The following is a 9,343-nucleotide window of genomic DNA, read 5'->3' as shown; positions in this document are numbered from 1 at the left end:
AAGTTTTTCCAAGCAAATTATCAACTTGTTTACAATCTTATATCCACTCATTTAAATACAATCTAGCAATTCTCCAAAAGGTTTGTGTTTTCTTTAACCTCACTTATCATCAAATTCAAATCTAATTTAGTGGTGGCCAATTATTTATAATCTAGCATCCTTCTTAACATTCAACCAAATTACAATGTTTTTGTAAATACGTCTTAAATTTCTTCCAGTCTTCCTCGATCCTCTCTTCTCCCAGGTCTCGGATTCTGCCAGTCATCTCGGCCAGTTGCATATAGTCCATCAGCTGCATCTGCCACTCTTCCAGTGTGGGTAGATCTTGCGTTTTCCAGTTCTTAGCGATAAGTATCCTTGCTGCCGTTGTTGCATACAGAAAAAATGTTCGGTCCTTCTTTAGCACCTTCTGGCCGACAATACCCAGAAGGAAGGCCTCTGGTTTCTTAGTGAAGGTATACTTAAATACCTTTTTCAACTCATTATATATCATTTCCCAGAAGGCCTTCACTTTAGGGCAAGTCCACCAGAGATGAAAGAATGTTCCTTCATTTTCCTTACATTTCCAACATTTATTATCAGACGAATGGTATATTTTGGCAAGTTTAACTGGGGTCATGTACCACCTATACATCATTTTCATTACATTTTCCTTCAGAGCATTACATGCGGTGAAGTTCAGCCCACTGGTCCACAAACTTTCCCAGTCCTCAAACATAATGTTATGCCCAATGTCCTGTGCCCATTTTATCATAGCCAATTTAACCGTTTCGTCTTGTGTATTCCATTGTAACAGCAAGTTATACATTCTAGATAGTACCTTAGTCTTTGGTTCTAGCAATTCTGTTTCCAACTTCGATTTCTCCACCTGGAACCCTAACTTTCTGTCATTTTTAAAAACTTCTTTAATCTGAGCGTAATGTAACCAGTCACTCTATCCAGGGAGCTTCAACTGGTGCCTTCATTATCCACCTTTAGGCAACTGGCATGGTGTTCCTCTTTGACCAGGCCTTTGGATGATGGACACCCAATGCCCTTTTAAAAGTATTGTGGGATCGTTGGTTATTATTATTTATTTTATTATTATTTATTAGATTTGCATTCCAGCCTTCTTCATAAGATCTCAGGCAGGTTTGTTGTTGTTGTCATTTTTACTATGTATTTTGTGGTTTTAGTTTGTAATGTTATGTTGTGAACTGCCCTGAGTCCTATGGATGAAAGGTGGTATATTATTATTATTATTATTATTATTATTATTATTATTATTATTACTCTAGCATGAGGCTGTGTGGCCACCTATCAGGGATGCTGCAGCTGATAGGCATCACAGTAGACCTGGCCTCCTAGCAGCAGTGTCACTGCTACGTACTGGGAAGATAAGAGGACAGGACAAGGAGGTGGTGGGGTCAGGGCAGTTTAGGCACACATCAGCTTCTCTACATCAATAGGATGTTGGACTACATGATCTTTGGTGTCCCTTCAAACTCTGTAGCTCAGTTGGTTAGAGCATGGTGGTGATAATGCCAAGATTGCAGGTTTAATCCCCATATAGAAGCAACTGAGCATTGCAGGGGGGTTGGACAAGATGATCCTCAGCGTCCCTTCCAGCTATGATTCTAGAAAATTTGCTAGTTTTGTATGTGGGGTATGTGGAGAGAGCCTTTTCCAGAAGCATTCGAACTTCTCATTCTAGCAACTGATATTTTAATGTAGAACTATGGTTCACCTGATTGAACACTTAAACTTAATTGGAAACATGTGTTCTCTCCCCTCCCTCCTCTGCCCCACCAATGAGATATGGCTGCAACCATGTAAATAATATCTGGAATAAGACCTACATCCACCCTCAGATGTTTCCAGCACAGGCACACTACTCCTGCCACTCATTAAATTGACTTTAAATTGACACTGACCAGCGGGAAATCCGAAATGTAGAAAACCCTAAGAAGACCTCATACAGTTTCTTTGGGTGACTTTTACCCTTTTAAGTTTGTTTTCCCCAGCCTCTTCTCTTCAAGAGCCGAATGAGTGAGCAACTGCTACAGGCAGAAAAAGACTTTACCCTTTATCTTCTATATCTCTTCATATATATATATATATATATATATATATATATATATATATGATTTTGATCAAGCGGTTATTTAAGATGTTTCCAGAGGCTCCCTTTGTGTGTACTGCCTTTTGGTGGAGACAAATTCCTATCAATAAGTGCTATTTCTTTTCTCCTTCTTTTCCTGACTCTTAAAAGCATCTTTGTTCTGGGTTTTTTCGCCTTAAGCAGAAAGATCCTATCTGCATATGAAAAAATAAAGACAGCTGAACAGAGGTGACACGCCGCAGAGCTGCAAACATCCTGCACAGTTGTTTTCAAATGTTTCATATTATATTCAGCCTTCTAGAGTTCTGCATGACCACAAAGCACCCCAGGATTTGCCAATATTTCTCCCCTTGTGCTGAAAGTTAGACCAATTACCTGTGTCCTCTGCAAATTAAGGCAGAAGCTGACCTTTCCCCTGAACCAATCATTTCCCCAATGCCACCCAAAAAATTGTACGAACTGTGCCTTTCATTTCAATTGAAGTAGCAAAGCTTCCAGCCTTTCCCTCTAAAAGTTCCATCGGGGGGGGGGGGCGGGTTGGAGAACATGCAGGGCTCTGAATCAGGGCATCTGCACTGACCACACATGTCCTCTCTGACCTACAGTCTATCTTCCATCTTCGCCCTTCCTCTATATTGTTCTTAATAATTGGACTGTCTGTTCTTCCCTTCCTCCTCAGGCTAAGATCCTTGATATAACCTTTGATTCATCTCTTCCTTCCTTCCTTTGCTTTCATTCTGGGGGCTTCCAAATGGGCATTTGTCAGGAGATGGCTGCTCCTTATGCATGCAGTAAATTTGGGATGGGTTTTCGTTTATTCTTTTCTTTTCTTTTCTTTTTTGCAGATTCCACATAACATCATTGTCATAAAAAATGGCAGTCCCACTACCCCAGTTTAACCCAGATTTATCCGGTCTGGGTGGAGACATTTTTACAAAATGTGTTGCGAATAACTTTGTTGTGGTATCCTTAAAACCTGTTTACAATTTCAATCCCCTTCTGTCTCTTGCTAAAGCTTTTAATTTTCAGAAACCCATGCCATGCTGGGTTACCTCCAGCTGAGTCATCAAGTAGACCCATTGTGCTCAATTGACTTCAGTTTATTAATTTATTTATTATTATTTGGTTATTAATTTATATACTGCTTATGACAAAATGGCATACTCTGACATAATCAGATGTGACCCAATAAATATGGGCACCTTGCAAGACCCTTATTTGGTTTGGTGCAAAGGCTTGCTCCTCAAGTCTGCACCAGTGGTGACTCACAAGGCTGGTCTCATACAACAAGTCATACATGATGAGCGACTGAGCTCTCCTGAGTTTTCTGCCTTTCGAGAACTGCAAAAACATAGGGGTTGTTGGGCACCTAACAGGACAGAGTATATGGCTTGGGTGGGTACTGCCTTCAGCTTGGTTGGGCCAAAAATTATTCAGGTCTACTTTACTGGGTGTTCCCAGTACCTAAGTGAGAGGTAACCAAGGTGGTACCTTCCAGAGGCTGCTGGACTACCAACTCCCATCAGCCCAGCCAGCATACCCAACAATCAGAGATGATGGGAGTTGAAGTCCAAGAATGCCTGGAGGACATGCCATTGGCTATTCCTGCTCTACAGATTGCATGCCCAGGACCTTGGAGAAAAGTTATGGTAGAGCTTTACATGCAGAAGGTCCTAGTTTGACCCCTGGAATAAGCCATTCCAAGGGCAGGGAGGGGGGCAGGATGGAGCCAGCCCAGGATCTACTCAAGCAATGGCATCAGACCCAATCCAGACTTGATTACCTGTCTGGAGCTGGTGCAGGAATAGGGCTCAATCGTCCTGCTACACATGTTTCCTCACGAACTCACTGAGCTACTAGGCTCAGTTGGTAGGAGTGCAGCCTCAATTTCTGTTCTTGTCTAGTATCTCCTGTCATCTCCAAGCCCAAAATTTTGTTAATTTCCCCCCGTTTCGCACATTTCATTATCCTTACCTCCTGATCATAGGCTAGCAGTGGTCAGACCTGAAACCTCCATTTTCACACAGAGTATGGCTCTATGGGAAATATGCCATTGTCATGCCTTGTTCATGATGGTCTAGCTGAGACATCTGGTTTAACGCTCCTGATGGAGAGAATGCTGAATTGTTTCATGGGTTTCCATTTTTATTGTTCACTCTCTGTTGAACAGTTAACCTTGAAACAGCTGGGGAGGGGTTGTTTTAACATAATTAATATTCAACAATTTCCTATCGACTCTTTTCAGCAGCTACTTTTTGTCATTGGAAAGCTTGGGAAGAATTGGGGAAGGTAATAGCCATATTAAGATGCTATCCTTTCAGATAAGCAAGGTACAGGTTGGTGGGGAGGCAGGTGATTCATTGCACATGCTGATTGGCCACACCCCTAGTATCATCATCCTCTTCATCATCATTAAGATTTAAATTTATTAGTTACCTGCTACATAAGGAGGGATGCGGGTGGTGCTGTGGGTTAAACCACTGAGCCTTGGGCTTGCCGATCAGAAGGTTGGCAGTTCAAATCCCCATGATGGGGTGAGCTCCCATTGCTTGGTCCCTGCTCCCACCAACCTAGCAGTTTGAAAGCACATCAAAGTGCAAGTAGATAAATAGGTACTGCTCCGGCAGGAAGGTAAACAGCATTTCCATGCGCTGCTCTGGTTCGCCAGAAGCGGCTTATTCATGCTGGCCACATGACCTGGAAGCTGTACATCGGCTCCCTTGGCCAATAAAGTGAGATGAGTGCTGCAACCCCAGAGTCGTCCTTGACTGAACCTAATGGTCCTTTACCTTTACATAAGGAGTCTTATGCCCCTCTCAGTCTGGGGTTACACAAACAACCTCTGAAGTTTTAAATGCATAAAGTGGAACATAAAATCAGAAAAAAAGAACAACATATTACAATAAGAGCTTCACTATGACTAGTAAAACAGACCCAATAAAACAACACCAAAAGCTTCAGCAGCATCAATAAGGAGCAATATCATTAAAATCTGTCCAGTGTCTGGAAGTATAATTTTTACCTGATGCGGAAAGGATGTTAATGATAGTGCAGGTGAATCAATCTAGGGAGAACAATCCACAAATGGGGAGTCACAACCTAACAGGGTGCTACAATAATAAAGAAAAAGAAACCACCCAGCACATTTGCAAAGCTAAGCAAGGTCTAGTATGGTTTCTAGGATCTTCTTCCTCATCGCCACTCTCTGAACTTTCCTCAGATGGGGCACTCAAAGGAGGACCTCAGATGAAAACTGAAGGGTCTGGATTTGTACACTGTTTCTTGATGCATTCCACAATTCAACTATACGCACTTTCAAAGAACTACAGTGGTACTTTGGGTTAAGTACTTAATTCGTTCCGGAGGTCCGTTCTTAGCCTGAAACTGTTCTTAACCTGAAGCACCACTTTAGCTAATGGGACCTCCTGCTGCCGCCGTGCCGCCGGAGCACGATTTCTGTTCTCATCCTGAAGCAAAGTTCTTAACCCGAGGTACTATTTATGGGTTAATGGAGTCTGTAACTTGAAGCATCTGTAACCTGAAGCATATGTAACCTGAGGTACCACTGTACTCCCTTTTCTCTGTTCTGAATCTTCCAATAATCAGCTTCATTTTAATGACCAGAAGTTTCAGTGTTAATGGAGAGGGAGGAAAATCTTTCTCTACGTAATTTTTCAAGCTTTTGGCTAAACCTTCATATTTTTACCCAAAATACCACTTTCAGTGCATTCACTTCCTCTCCACACTTCCTCCTCCTCTTCTTCTTCTTCTTCTTCTTCTTCTTCTTCTTCTTCTTCTTCTTCTTCTTCTTCTTCTTCTACACCGGATTGGGAAATGCATACACTGCTTCCACCTGATTGCAACGCTTTCATCCTCTTTCCCTTTAGAGGACTAGAGCCCAGTGGTGGGGCATTTGCTTTGCATGCAAAATGTCTCCGGTTCAATCCCAGCACCTAAAACTCCCTGTCTGAAATTATGGAGAGCTACTGCCAACCTGTGTAAACAATACTGAGCTGGATGGACTAACGATCAGAGTCAGTATAGATGGTCCTGGAGTTTCTCAATTTTAATTGTGGTATTTGTGGTGTCGTTGTTTTCGACAGGCTCCTTTTTAAATTTTATTTTCAGTGGGCAGCTCTCAAGTCAAATCCCTCGTGTTTCACACTGCATTTGGAGAAGCCTGTTAGGATTTTTAGCATTCTATGGTGCTTTCTGAACAGATTGCGCCAATGAGTTGATGAAACTTGAGCTAATTGCACTAATGTTGACAAATGCTCTGGCACCAAATTAAAAAAAAAAAAAGATGAAGCAAATGTCACATTTTGGAAAAAAAATTACACCTCTTCAAGAGACACTAAATAGATTCAGTGATTTGTGGGTGTAGGAGAGCTATTTTTCTGCAGGCAAAACTTTGGATAAGGGGGGAAACCACAAAAAATTATTGATGTACAAATTGGGCATGTAAACTTCTCTGCAGGCCATTTTTACAACAGGATTTTTTGTTTTTGTTTTTTAAATAAGGCTTGTATCCACTGCTAGTCCTATATAGGCTTATTGAAATTAATGGACATGATTAACTTTGGCCCATTAATTTTAGTGGGTTTACCCCAAGTAAGACAGAGTTGGATATCCCCCTAAGAGTCGAATTTTAGAAAATCCAGTAGCAGATGGTGTGGTGGTAAGACAGTGCTTATCTGACCATTCTGATCTACGGAAAGCTATTCAAGCAGTCCCTTAGCAAAGCAATGAATCTTCATTGCTTTGGTGGTGGGTGGGTGTTTGTGCCACTCTCCTGTCTTGCAGTTCTTCATCTTTAAACTGGACTGCAAAGTCCTCCAACTGGAGGACTAAGCCTAACCAATAAAGCAGAGATCGGAAACGTTGGGCCCTTCAGATGCTTTTAGACTCCAACTTCCACCAGCCCCATCCAACATTGTCTACCTGGACTTGAGAATGTGTGGAGTGAATTACATCCCTGAATGCTCACTGATCTGCCAAGTAAGAAGGAGTAATATGTCAGGAGGATATGCTACAAAACAACTGAGTTTCTCCAGCTCTCCCAGGGAGCTCATGTAGGAGAGGAGCTAAAAGACTTGTCTGTGAACCAAGCAGTCCTGCTCGAAATCTGGCTTCTGCCATGAACTTAGAGATGCTCAAGGAAATTGGTGAATTCCAGTACAAACTGTCTTGAATGGACAGGTGCAAGGATCCAAACTTTGCAACCCTAATTCACATGACCTAGGAGCAAGCTCCTTTGAATTCAGTAGGACTTACTTCTGAATAGATTTGCATGGAATCATTTATTAGTCAAGCTATAATAATAAGCCTCCCCATACCTTACAAAAGAGCTTCACACAAAAAACTCATTTAACTCATATACCATGATTCTTTCTAACACCATATTATATTTAGCCACTCTGATACTAATGAAGGTTTGACTGTTTCCCATTTAGACACTGGCAGAATTCTTGCATCCAATAAAAGATTATTAATCAATTGCCCATTTCATTTATCTCCATTGTTGTTGTTGTTTTAATTAACTAGCCATGTAACTTCTGGGTCCAAAATGACTTCATCAGATCGGTAGTTTTAACATGGTGCTTGTGGGACAGAATAGCATGAAGTGGTTAGCATGAAAGCTTAGTGGGGTACAAGCACATGAGTATGCTTTGGGCTTAAGCAAGGCAGGCTGTCCTCTCTAGTCTTAACTCTCTAAAAAATGCATGTGCCTCTTTGATGTTGCAAGAGCCACACAGAAGGCTAGGAACTTTTCGACTGTTCTCCACTGAAGCCACAGAGCCGTGAAGGAATGGGCGGGCATTCTTTGAAGTGCTGATCTTACCTTGGAAGACAGCACTTCAATGAGAATGTACCATGTGCGAAGAGGCCAGGGGGTCTGCTCTGGAGGTGAGCTTGAAAGTTTAAAGATGGACTGAAGCCATTTAAGTTCAGCAGACTGGGATTCTACCTCTCCTTGCAGGCTTGGGGGAATATTGATATGCAACGTTTCTTGGACACAGGAGCTCTGGAAGGGCACTTGAGATTTGAAGATCATATCCACATCCAAACTATGGGAGGAAGATGGATCTGGAGCTTGAGACTGTACGTGTTTCAGGTTTTTGAAATGATTGCATAGTGTGCTTGGTTTGTTTGAAACATTGCCGTCTGGATGGCTTTCTGCACAAGTGGCGAAATGAGGTGTGCGGAATGGGAGAAGACACTGTGAAGATCAGAACTTAATCAAGGTAGAGAAGATATTGTTGGTCCCAAACCTAACCATATGTTTTTAGGAGCAAGGCTGAAATTCCAGTTCACAGTAACACAGGGAGGCCACCAATGGTGGCACTGTGTTCTAAACCACTGAGGCTCTTGGGCCTGGTGATCAGAAGATCAGTAGTATGAATCCCCATGATGGGGTGAATGCCCCTTGCTTTGTCTCTGCTCCTGCCAACCTAGCAATTCGAAAGTACACCAGGGCAAGTAGATAAATTGGTACTGTTGTGGCGGAAAGATAAATGGTGTTTCCGTGTGATCTGGCTTCCGTCAAAGTGTTCTGTTGTGCCAGAAGCATGCTGGCCACATGACCCAGAAAGCTGTCTGTGGACAAATGCTGGCTCCCTCAGCCTGAAAGAGAGATGAGCGCCACAACCCCATAGTCACCTTTGACTGGACTTAACTGTTATGTACTGAATTGAATAGGATCCAAACTGCAACAGTCTGATTGGTCCTAGAACAATAGGATCCAAAAGGCAGCAGTCTGATTGGTCCTAGAACAATGCAGCAATATGATTGGTTGGCAGGAACCACCCAATCATGCTCCAGATAGAAGTGAATCCACAACCTGATTGGCTTACAGTAGAATTCCAGAATTAGCCAATCATGTGCAGCCCATTGTGTAAATAATGTATATAAAGCAGATACTTTGAGGGGACTTTCATTCATTCCTCCTCACCACTATGAGCTGAATAAAGAGCATGAAATCACTTTGCGACTCTGAGTATATTTCACTGGCGACGAGGATGGGATCCCGCTGAGCTGACTGCTACACACAGCACCGCAGCACCGCCACCTACCGCACCGCTGCCTCGCACTGTGTATCCAGGCTTCAGCTCCGGGACCCAAGGAACTCAGAATGGCAACCGACAGCAGCTTCTCGCCGTTCAACCCAGCATCTGGAGGCTGGGAAGCGTACGCCTGCCGTTTCACCTTCCTCCTAGAAGCCAAAGGGATCACCGATGAAGA

This window comes from Podarcis gaigeae (assembly GCF_964106915.1).
Source record: "Podarcis gaigeae genome assembly, chromosome: 10".
Classification (NCBI taxonomy): Eukaryota; Metazoa; Chordata; class Lepidosauria; order Squamata; family Lacertidae; genus Podarcis; species Podarcis gaigeae.
The sequence above is the reverse complement of the archived record's forward strand: the minus strand, read 5'-3'. Positions refer to the sequence as shown.